The sequence below is a fragment of the Euleptes europaea genome, chromosome 17 (assembly GCF_029931775.1).
Source record: "Euleptes europaea isolate rEulEur1 chromosome 17, rEulEur1.hap1, whole genome shotgun sequence".
Lineage (NCBI taxonomy): Eukaryota > Metazoa > Chordata > Lepidosauria > Squamata > Sphaerodactylidae > Euleptes > Euleptes europaea.
The window spans coordinates 32,409,127-32,421,625 of record NC_079328.1 but is presented as its reverse complement, the minus strand read 5'-3'; positions in this window follow the sequence as shown (position 1 = coordinate 32,421,625).

Below are 12,499 nucleotides of genomic sequence, written 5' to 3'. Positions count from 1 at the left end.
ACCCAGCTTGCTGGGGGTAAAGGGAAGATGACTGGGGAAGGCACTGGCAAACCACCCCGTAAACAAAGTCTGCCTAGAAAATGTCGTGATGTGACGTCACTCCATGGGTCAGTAATAGGGTTGCCAACTGCCAGGTAGTAGCAGGAGATCTCCTGCTAATTCAACTGATCTCCAGCTGATAGAGATCAGATCACCTGGAGAAAAATGGCCACTTTGGCAATTGAAATCTATGGCATTGAAGTCCCTCCCCTCCCAAAACCCTGCTATCTTCAGGCTCCACCCCCAAAATCTCCCTCTGCTTACAAAGAGGGACCTGGCAACCCTAGTCAGTAATGACCTGGTACTTGCACAGGGGACCTTTACCTTGACCTTTAGTATATTACCTGAGCTGAGGTTCCTGCCTCCAAACAGTGGTGTAGAATCCCGCCCACAGGGGAGGGTGAGATATAAGGCTAATAAAATAATAAAATTAGGTTCCATATTCAAGTTCTTCAAATCTCAGTAACCTAATCTGCATATTATACAAATTGTTTGCCAGTTATGAACATCAAGCAGGTATGCTTTGCATGTTCTCCTTTCAACAAGTACCAAAAATAGGGAAGGATCATAGAATTTTTTTTTTTACCTGGTTCTTTGGCATGAACCAATATTTGTGCAGGCTGTCTTCTGAGTTGGGTTGTGAAGATACATTCCCTTAATTTCCCCTTACCCAATTTCTCCCTGAAATCCAACAATTCATTTCATTTCCTCTCTTTAGGCATTTAGAACCAGTTTTTAATCAATTTCATTTTGGCAAACAGAAATTCAAAGAGAGGAGGGACAGGAAAGGAGGTTCTGCAAAGTTTCAGAATTTTACTCTGTTGATGCTCAGAGGCAGGGCATTTCTTCCCAAACCTTCCTGTCCTTCTATTACAGCACCACCTTGTGGTGTGTTACAACTGCAAGGACTGAAGTTACAAAAGGCGCATCAGTTTCTTTTCAAAGAGCAATCAAAGAGAAAATGAAAGAGAAATTCTTCTTTTATAGGGTTGCAAGCTTCAGGTTGGGAAATACCTGGAGATTTGGGGGGTGGAGCCTGATAATGTGACTTCAATGCCATAGAGTCCAATTGCCAAAGTATCCATTTTCTCCAGAGGACCTGATCTCTGTCGCCTGGAGAACAGTTGTAATAGCAAGAGATCGCCAGCCACCACCTGGAGGTTGGCAACCCTATTCTTTTAGGAGATAAACAAGAGAATAACAGGAATCAATAATTACGTCTTAAAAAGTGAATTTCAAAAAAATGAAAAAGAAATTTCCCTCTCCATAATAATGCTACTGTCTGGGAGAGAGACAAACAGAGACAAGCTCTATTCCTGTTGGCCTCTGATTCTGTTGTTTCAGCTGCACATGGCTCCGCATCTGTTCAGTTAATGTGCAAGCAGACATTCTCATGTAGGAGGCTCTTGTTTGTTCTTTTCCCAAGTCCTGAACCCTTTACAGATAAATATCAAACACACACATATTAGCATGGCACATTTGTCCTCAGAAGAAATGGGACATCCTTGCCATCACTTGAAGGAAGATTTGGGTTGCTGTTCTGGGAACATCCACCTCCAGTTGATTTCAGTGGGGTTTCATTGGCTTCCACAATGCCTACTATCAGAGAAGTGTGAATCAGACTGCAATTTACTGCTAAGTTGCTTAGAATCGAATCATATCAATTTAAATGGGACTAATTTACAAACTGGGATGTGGAATGGTATGGATCTCATCAGATCTCGGAAGCTAAGCCGGGTTGGTACTTGGATTGGAGACCACCAAGGAAGACTCTGCAGAGGAAGTCTATGGTAAACCATCTCTGGTTCTCACATACTGGTTTGCCATTTCCTTCCCCAGCAAAGTCTTCCTTGGTGGTTTCCTATCCAAGTACCAAGCCTGTTCGAAAGCCCCTTGCTGGGGTTGCCATATGATAGTTGGTTGTGACTTGATGACACATTTGTAATTCACAAGCTAGTACGGAGCTTAAATATCTTGAATATTTCCGAACAACACATAGTAGTACTGAGTCTACAGATTCTCTGCAAAAAAAAAAAAAAACATATGTCAAGATTCATAGATCAATCTACCACTTCTGTCAGCTAACCCCAAGAAGTGGTGCTATAGTAAGGTTGCCAACCTCCAGGTACTAGCTGGAGATCTCCTGCTATTGCAACTGATCTCCAACTGATAGAGATCAGTTCCCCTGGAGAAAATGGCTACTTTGGCAATTGGACTCTATGACATTGAAGTCCCTCCCCTCCCCAAACCACACCCTCCTCAGCTCCGCCCCTCAATACCTCCCTTTGACGGTGAAGCGGGACATGGCAACCTTAGTCTTTGAAAATGCGGGCAAAACATGGGGAAATGCAGGGGGAGAGCAAGGTGACCTATGATGGTCAGAAACAGCATGCATAACCAAAGCGGACACTTTCTCCAGGTGAACTGATCTCTATCGGCTGGAGATCAGTTGTAATAGCAGGAGATGTCCAGCTACTACCTCGAGGTTGCAATCAAAAATCAACACCTCTGCACCATTACCTAAGGTTAGAAAATTAGTACAGAAACAGGCTGATAACAATGTGTAATGACAATAGTATATTGAATGTAACAACGTGCTACCAAGCCAATTGCATATATACAACAAAGTATTTCTCAGTCTTTGGTAATAACAATGTGCTAACAAACCAATTGCATATGTATAACAAAGTATTTATCAGTCCTGGTACAGTAACAATCAATCCGAGGTCGATGTCTTCAAGTGAAGAAGGGTAGAAAGGGATACAATCATTTCAATTCTTCCTCAGTCCCATTTATATATTGGTGTCAAAATGTACTCATTTCAATATAAGTTTCTGTAGATTCCAAAAAAACATTTCTTTAGACTTTTAAGCTCCACCCTTTTAGGGATTAAGTTGTAATCATGTGTATTTTTTAGATTATCTATTCCAACATCAGGATATCCATTGAAACAAGGTTGCACAGACAAATTTACAGTTTCCACATTCCCAAATGGGATACAAGTTGTAGCCAGGACTGAGAAATACTTTAATGTATATATGCAATTACTACCTGGAGGTTGGCAACCCTAATGGCAGAGTGGGGATTCAAACCTGGGTCCTGAGTGACTTTGTACTAAGTGACTCTGATAACATCTCAGAAACAGCCGTTGCAAAGGGAAAACATTTGTATCCCTGGGATTGCAGTTTATGAGTTACAGCAGAGCCCTGAAAAGTCTATATTGTATGCTTGTGTTACGAGAAAGGCATATCCACTCAGTCTGGGCCCTTTGAAATTAAGACATTTTTGCTCTATAGGAAGAAGCTACAGCAAATGACAAATCTGACATGTTCCCCCCATGCAGAATATAAAGCAGCACACAGAACTGCCGCACAACAAGAAAAAAAAGTGACAGGTACCACATATGCCCCGCTGAGAGCGAAATTTCTTTATAAATCATATCTTGAGGGGGGGAGTGTAATATCCTGCTTTACATACATAGAACTTCATATTTAATTCTGATGGCTAATCCACTAAAATGCATTCTTTTATTTTCCTGTTACCTGCAGGATTCTGGGGAGCGCTGTGAGCCAGTATCAAATCGGTAAGTATTAGAGAAATAAAGGGAAAGGTGAAATTACACTCAATCTGCATCCCACACTGATAACGGCTCTCTTCCGATATAGACTATCTCTTTCCCAGGGTAGCTGTTTGCCTAATTCCTTGAGAGAGAAAAGGGAAAGGCAGAGCTTAATCCCCAAAGAAACAACTGTCAGTATGCTGAATGTGTGTGTGTGTGTGACCCATCTCATATCTCTGACAAGAGACAAAAAGGCCACCCAAGCTAGGAACAGAATTATGCTCTTGTTTACTGAGATTAGACTCCTTGATCCCCCCCCCTTCCCAAATCTCTCTGCAGCCGAAATGTAAGTGGCACTTTGGCAGAAAGCTGGCAACATATAAGGATACTTCCAAAGTCCTCTACAATAGGAATCCCAGAATATATCATTCTGATTTGAGTTGTCTATATTGTGGAAAGGAACTGCATTCAGATGCAGAAGTCTGAAATGGTTTATGTGCGAGATTCATTTATGCTTGAAAAGGAAGTGCACAAAGCAGTGATCCCAACATGGGATCACATAGGGTTACCAGGTCCCTCTTCACCCCCAGCGGGAGGTTTTTGAGGCAGAGCCTGAGGACGGCTTGGTTTGGAGAGGGGAAAGACTTCAATGCCATAGAGTCCAATTGCCAAAGCGACCATTTTCTCCAGGTGAACTGATCTCTATCAGCTGGAAATCAGTTGTAATAGCAGGAGATCTCCAGCCACCACCTGGAGGTTGGCAACCCTATGCCCATCGATCTCTTTCCTGGCACCCACTTGCTTCTTCCCCAAAGCAAAGAGTCTCTTCTGGATTTCCTCTGTCTCATGGGAGCATGAGGTGCTTCAGAAGACACCATGTGGCATCATCTTTGGGTCAGCAGGGAGTATCCATTCAGAAACAACTACCTGCATGGTGAGAAGACACCTGTCTTGCAACCACCCCACATTTTGAGACTGGCCCCAGCTCACATGGCAACCATTTTGTGATCGGTCTCTCCTACCATGGCAGCCACTTTGCAGAACTGCCCACTGCACTTTCTCAAAATTCCAGATGTGCCACCAAGCTCAACAATAGGGCTGCCAACCTCCAGGTACTAGTTGGAGATCTCCTGCTATTACAACTGATCTCCAGCCAATAGAGATCAGTTCACCTGGAGAAAATGGCCGCTTTGGCAATTGGACTCTTGAAGTCAGCTTTGCCAGCTTTGGCAATGACCTTGAAGTCCCTCCCCTTCCCAAACCCCACCCTCCTCAGGCTCCGCCCCAAAAATCTCCAGGTATTTCCCAACCTGGAGCTGGCATCCCTATGTGGAAGATCCAGCAGCAGATGTTAAGTAAAGGAATTGGAGAAAATATGGGAGAGGGGCATGTGTCGCTGAGAGATTGACAGGAAATTACAAATCACCTGAAACTTGAAAAGTTTGACACACACCCCCACACAAAAAAAACCCTGTATATTTGCTACTAATTGTGTGGCCAAATCCAAATTGAGATCTGAATAATTTGCCCAGCATTATCTGTGTATGATTATGACTTGCACATTGAACACTAGATGTGAATTTTCAATCGGTTAAAAGAAAGGAGAAGCAGCGTTGAAATGGTGGTTTCTCAGGTTGGGACAAGATGGATGAGAAATTCAAAAGTATCCCTGGATCCTATTAATAGTGTCATTCACTGGCCTGCAAAATGTGGGTAGCCAAAATCTGCACAAATATGAACTCCACAGTATTCATGGTAGGGCAGGGACAGCAGTGATGAATACTTTTTTTTTTTATTGCAATAAAACAATTCAGTGGTAGCTCTACCCACCAAACAATTAAGCAGATTCAGTCCTATTGGAGTCGAGGGAGTAATCAGATTCAATCCAGGTAGTTTGGTTTAATTGTCTTTTAGATTATTTGTTCATTCAGAACAATGAGGGAAATTAAAATTCCTTCATATAATCAGGGGTTGTTGTTTGGAAAGGCTCTTCCAGCCATGCTGTTGTTTGGGTTACAGCTTGTTCACTGTCAAATAATTTTTGCGTATGCGGCTGTCACAGTGACCACAGTATCAACATATTTGACTCAGTCTGGCAGCGTGTTTGTTGAAGGAAACCTTATACTAGGAGAGCTTAAACTTGTTGAGTAGGGTTGCCAGCTCCAGGTTGGGAAATGCCTGGAGATTTGGGGAGTGGAGCCTGAGGAGGGCGGAGTTTGGAGAGGGGAGGGACTTCAATGCCATAGAGTCCAATTGCCCAAGCGGCCATTCTCTCCAGAGGAACTGATCTCTGTCACCAGGAGGACAGCTGGAATAGCAGGAGATCTCCAGCCACCACCTGGAGGTTGGTAGCCCTACTTCAACAGCATCTCTCCTACCCCATGCTTCTGATGGTGGCAATTCTCTGTTTCTCCCACCTCTCCTCCCGCTTCTCCCCTCCTCCCTTGCAACAGTAGCAGCATTTTCCTCCTTTGTCACTTCTACCTGGTGTTTGGGATACTTCTGCACATATGTACAAGCCCCCACCCCCCGCCCCCAGGTCAGCACAGAGGAGGCGAAGGAAGGGCAATGAGGAGAAAACAGTGAAAGAGCTTCTGGAGTAATTGGATGTGGGGAAGAATAATTCATAGAAACATTGAGCTGGAAGGGATCTGAAGGGTCATCTAGTCCGACCCCTTGCACAATGCAGGAAATTCACAACTACCTCCTCCATCAGTCCTTCCCAGGAACACAAATCAATCCACCAATCCAATTGCCTGTCAAAAGAAAAATATTTGAACTATTCTCCTTCAGATCAAGATTGCAGTTAGGGTTGCCAGGTCCCTCTTTTTCACTGGTTGGAAGTTTTGGGGACGGAGCCTGAGGAGGGGAGGGTTTGGGGAGGAGAGGGACATGAATACCATAGAGTCCAATTGCCAAAGCAGCCATTTTCTCCAGGGGAACTGATATCTACCGGCTGGAGATCAGTTGCAATAGCAGGAGGTCTCCAGCTAGTACCTGGTGGTTGGCAACCCTAATTACAGTGAAGAGCCAAAGACCACCAGGGAAGCACCTTACCTTTGCAAGATTAACTTAAAAAAACACACAAATGTTTTAAAAGAAATAAAATAAGAAATATTGGATTATCCCTGCTAGAAAGTTCATGGCTTTAGGGCAGCACTGTCCTCTTTCTTTTTCCCTCAAAGGGGTGTACTAACCTCTTCCTTCATCTATTTTCTCTGTTTAAGAATGCGGAAATTGTGTTTCTTAGTTGGTGACAAAGCAATCATTTGGAGCTGAGTGCAGAAATTACTAATACAGAAATGTTCAACTGAAGGACCAGCTAACGGAGATAATTTCTCTGCTATCAGAGCCTTTTACATTACATCACCCTCAGTTAAGTCCAGAATTGCTTTTTAAGCTTCTATCTCTCTGCTTCGGGCATGAAAAAGGAGCATGTTAGTATGCTGAATGCATTGCTGTTGCATCAGAATTTTATCTAGGTACAGGCACTTTTTAGCAGAGCAATCTATGACAGAAATCGGGGGCAAGGGTGCTGGCTCAGATGGACCCTTTGGGACACATTAGGCCAACTGCAAAATAAAAGGAATGGCTTCCAGTTATTTTTTTGACAACATTCACAGATCTGTAAGTAGTGAGGTAAATCTGCCCGTTGTTTGTGCCAACCTCCGAACAACCATCTCACTTCCCTTGTATGCTACCCTGGATCCATTTTTCTTTGCAAAAACTAATGGGAGATCCTTTTAATTCCAAGATGTTACATTGGCTGTAACAACATTAAAAAATTCCCCAATGTCAAAATATGTAGATTTGTAGGGATTTAGTGCACTGGGTAATTTTTGTTTACAGAGAGAAAGCTGTAGGTATAAAGTGGCTCTCCTTAAAGAGGTTTTTTTTTAAAAAAAAACACGTTATTTTGCACTTAGGGTTGTGAGGTCCCTCTTTGCCACAGGTGGGAGGTTTTTGGGGTGAAGCCTGAGGTGGGCAGGGTTTGGGGAGGGGACTTCAATGCCATAGAGTCCAATTGCCAAAGTGGTCATTTTCTCCAGGTGAACTGATCTCTATAGGCTAGAGATCAGTAGTAATAGCAGGAGTTCTCCAGCTAGTACCTGGAGGTTGGCAACCTTATTTGCACTGTATGGTCATATATACTCGGAGAAGATTTTTTTTTTAAAAATGTACAAAAATATTTTTTTCACTGTTTCATCATATCCTCTATGCTTGTGCATTCGTGTTTAGGGACGCCCTTTAAAAGCACCCCTTATGGAACATTTGTTTATGAATGTTCAAGTGTGGTGTCATGGTCAGATAGTCAGAGAGACCTGGTTTCAATCTCCACTCAACTACGAAACTTATGGGATGAGCCTGAGGCAGTTATTTTCTGTTTTTCAGCCTGGCCTCCCTCACATTGGCCTTTTATGTATGGCTGTTCCCCTTGCAGTCACCCCTCTGACAACTTTGGGTCTTTGTTTTAGTTATGCATGCTGTTTCCTACCATTAACCTTGCTCTTCCCCTGCATTTCCCCGCATTTAGCCAGCCTTTTTCAAATTCGAGATAAAAGAGGTCTCTGAAAACAAAACATGGGGAAATGCAGGGGGGGGGGTTATATTAAATGCATTTAGCCCGCCTTTTCAAATTCGAGGTAAAACAGGTCTCTGAAAACACAGTCAAAACTTGGGGAAATGCAGGGGGAGAGTAAGGTGACCTATGATGGTCAGAAACACCATGAGTAATCAAAACAAAGACCCAGAGTTGTCAGAGGGGTGACCATGAAAGAAACAGCCAAGCATACAAGGCCATTGTTGTGAGGATTGTGTTCACTGCCCCAAGAATTCAGTGGGCAGATTTTTTTAATAAGTAGCTTCTCACCCCATTATCAAATTTTTAATGTCCAAAAAGTTAGTATATCCATTAAGAAGGGACAGGACTGGACGCAAAGGATCCAGATGCTTCCTTTGAACATTGCAGTCTTTCTGACTGGAAGCAGGGATGAGGAAGAAGAATGAACATGCTGTTGTTCTCTTTGACTGAGTCACCAGCTCAGTCCAAACATTGAATGCATTGGATGAAATGATTTTATTTGGATAAAACTCAAAGAAGCGTGACAACTGTTGTATTGTTCAGAAAGTTATTTTAGGTCTGCACCACATAGCTTTCCTTCTGCCTCCTGTTTCCTGAACTTTTGAACATCTCCTGGCAAACTGAGCATACTGCTCTGACATTTGAGGCACTAATTTAAGAACAGCACACCTCCTTCTTATGGAAGCATGGTTCAGCAGGAAGTTAAAATAGCCCTACACATCAGCTGTATTCAGATAACCAACTGACATATACATCTGACTCCTCACTCTTTCACCCTTCATTCTTGAATTCTTGCATGGTGCAGAATGCACAATTTCCTACTGTTAGTCCTGAGACTAATCACTGTTGGTCCTGAGACAAACTTTGTGGAGGAGTCATGAGTCAATGGAAGAGCAACTGCTTGGAATGCAGAAGGTCCCAGGTTCAGTCCTCAGCGTCTCCAGTTAAAGGATCAGATAATGTGTGTGTGCCGTCAAGTCACAGCTGTCTTATGGCGATCCCATAGAGTTTCCAAGACAAGAGACATTTTGAGGTGCTTTGCCGTTGCCTGCCTCTGTGTGGGTTGAGAGAGTTCTGAGAGAACTATGACTGGCCCAAGGTCACCTAGAACACTTCATGTGGAGGAGTGGGGAATCAAACTCGGTTCTCCAGATTAGAGTCCTCCATTCTTAACCACTACACCATGCTGGCTCTCCTCCTATCTGGGATGGTTGTCCTCTTCCACTGAGTGCACAGCTTCAGGAGGGATGCACATGGAGCGATGAGGGAGGTAGGGGACACCCGGCTAGCCAGCCAGATCAGTCGAACAACCCTGGCGATCAATGGGGTGACAGATGTCACAGCCAGATCGCCCTCACGTGCTAGCTCTCAGATAACAGGTGATGTGAAAAACCTGTACTTGAAACAATGGAAAGCCAATGATTTTTAGAGCAGACAAGACTGATCTCAAGAGACTAATGGCCTAACTCAGGATAAGGCAGCTTCATGTGCTCCTGACATAGAAGTCTGGCATGTGGCTTAATAAAAGTAGGATTCCTACCCCCACACCTACACCCACCCACAGCTGGCATAATAAATCAAGGTATAATTGTGGCTTAGGATTCTGTTTAGTGGAAGGAAAACAAACTCTGTTTACACATGCATTTGTATACCATGAATACCCAGATATCACTTTAACCATAATGTTCTGCACTGAGAAGGAATGGGGAAGAAGGAGAATTTAGGCATACGTTGGAGCCCAGAAGGATTTGTGCACATTTTTTATTTAAATTCAAGTGTATAGTATATCTGACTGCAACCATGAGCTCATGAAACATGATTCTGGAGCCAATAAACATTTCCAAAACCTGGTATTGCTGCTATGATTGAATTCTTCACCTTCACATTCTCTTCTTAATCATTGCTGCAGAGACAATGTGACCCATCTATGCTATAACAAAGTGAAAACTTGTTGCGTGAAGTATGACCTCTTTAATTTATACTTTAAATCACTAGGCATATATTTTATGAGAGAATCCACTGATCAGAATAATTTATAATTGTGAGTCTACTGGGATCCATTCATATCTTCTCTAAATGGAGATAAGGAACATGAGAGAGACTTGTTTTTTAATGGCACAAAACATTGGAAGTACTCAGAATTCAGAAGAAATTTAGACGGCAATCCTAAGAAAGTCTTCTTGGATGAAACTGGACTTACTCCCAAGCAGACATGCTTGGGGTTGCTCCCTTAGTTCTACATATTGTACATTTTTATAAAACTGCCCAAACTTTGGGGCTAGTTATATCAGGGCAGAGCTACCTCAGCTTTAAAAACAACCCACCATATTGGTTGAGGACAAAATGAGTGTCAGTGAACCAATTATAAGATTGATATGGAGGCAGTGAAGCATCTACGTGGCACATTGTAAAGGATCCTAGGATGCACATATCCAATTGCACTTCATAGTTGCTGGAGGAAGTAAAACACTTAGCCGTGTAAGAGAAGTAGTGAGGGCACTAGGGACTTTATCGCTTCCTGGCTCAGTATAAAAGCAACCTAAAAGCAACCTAAGGCATGTTCTTAAGTAAATCAATAATGTATTCATCTCCTCCTTTTCACACTTTTTAAAAAAGTTTGTAAAATGTCCTGTGGGGATGGGGAATGGTGTAGTATAGCCAGATCTTGTCAGCTCTTGGAAGCTAAGCGGGGCTGGTACTCAGATGGGAGACCACCATAGAAGACTTTGCAGAAGAAGGCAATGGCAAATCGCCTCTGCTTAATCACTTGCCTTGAAAATCCTATGGGGTAGCCGTAAGTCAGCTGCAACTTGATGGAACTTTACATATGTACACAAAATGTCCTGTGCTTCGGGATGCCAGCCACCAGGCGGGAGCTGGAGTTCTCTTGCTATTACAATGGATCTCCAGAGATCAGTTCACCTGGAGAAAATGGCTGCTTTGGAAGGTGGACTCTATGGCATTATACCCCATTGAAGTCCTTCCCCTACAAAACTGCCACCCTCCTCAGGCTCCACTCCCAAAATCTCCTGCTATTTCTCAACCTGGAGCTGGCGACCCTACCTGTGCTGGATTCTCCAGACTGGTTCATGCATGAACCTCTGTCACTTGGTCCATGCATAAGAGCAGCCGTGCTGAATCAGACAAATGCTCCATGTAGCCCAGAAGCTTGTTTTCCATGGAGGCCAATCAAATTCATCCCAAAGACCTATAACAAGGACACAGAGGCTAAATCCCCCAGAGTTACCCTCCCATAACCAAGGCATTGAGAAGTAACTGCCTCTGAACATGGAGATTCCATTTAGGTATCATGGTTAATAGGTACTGATGGATCTCTTTTCAATGAAACGATCTGTTCCCTTTTTAAGACCAACTAAGCTAATGGTCATCACTATATCTTGTGACTCTGAATTCCACACATTGAACACATGCACACATGAAGCTGCCTTCTACTGAATCAGAGCCTTGATCCATCAAAGTCAGTATTGTCTACTAAGACTGGCAGCAGCTCTCCAGGGTCTCAGGCAGAGGTCTTTCACATCACCTGCTTGCCTGGTTCCTTTAACTGGAGATGCCAGGAATTGAACCTGCGACCTTCTGCATGCCAAGCAGATGCTCTACCACTGAGCCATAGCACCCTCCCCAAACCTTTGAGCAAATAATTTATTTCTTTGACTTTTCTAGAATCTACTGACCCCACATGATAGGAATATGGGATAAACAGTTCTCTTGCTCCACTTTCTGCAAAACATGCATCATCAGAAAAGCTCCTGTTGTGACCCCCCCATAGTCAAACCATCTTTAAACTAAGAAGTCTGAAACTCCTTCGCCTTTTATTTGCAGGATGGTGCCCCAACTCCTTGATTGGTTTGATTGTCTTTTCCTGCACATATTGTCGCAGCACAGTGTTCTGTTTGAGAGTCAGCAAATGGAACTGTACAGTTTTCCAGATGTGGCTGCCACAATTCATGGGGTGCTTTTGTAAATAATCATAGATCAAATACCACGGACATTTATGAACATATAAAGTTTCCTTATCTCCAGTCAGATGACTGGTCCATCTAGTGCAGTGTTGTCTGCTCTGTTGGTGGCAGAGCTCCAGGGACACAAAGATGGGCCTTTCCCACCACCTGCTTCTTGAGAACCTTCAGCTGGGGATGCCAATCTTTGAACATAGAACGGGTTGTTCCTTGCAACCCAGATTCCCTATCACTCAGGGCCAAAATACATGTTATTTGTGACATGAAATGGATCAAGGGTGCTTGACTTGACTCTCAATCACACATTCAAAGGGTTGTGCAGAAGGTTGGACTAGATGA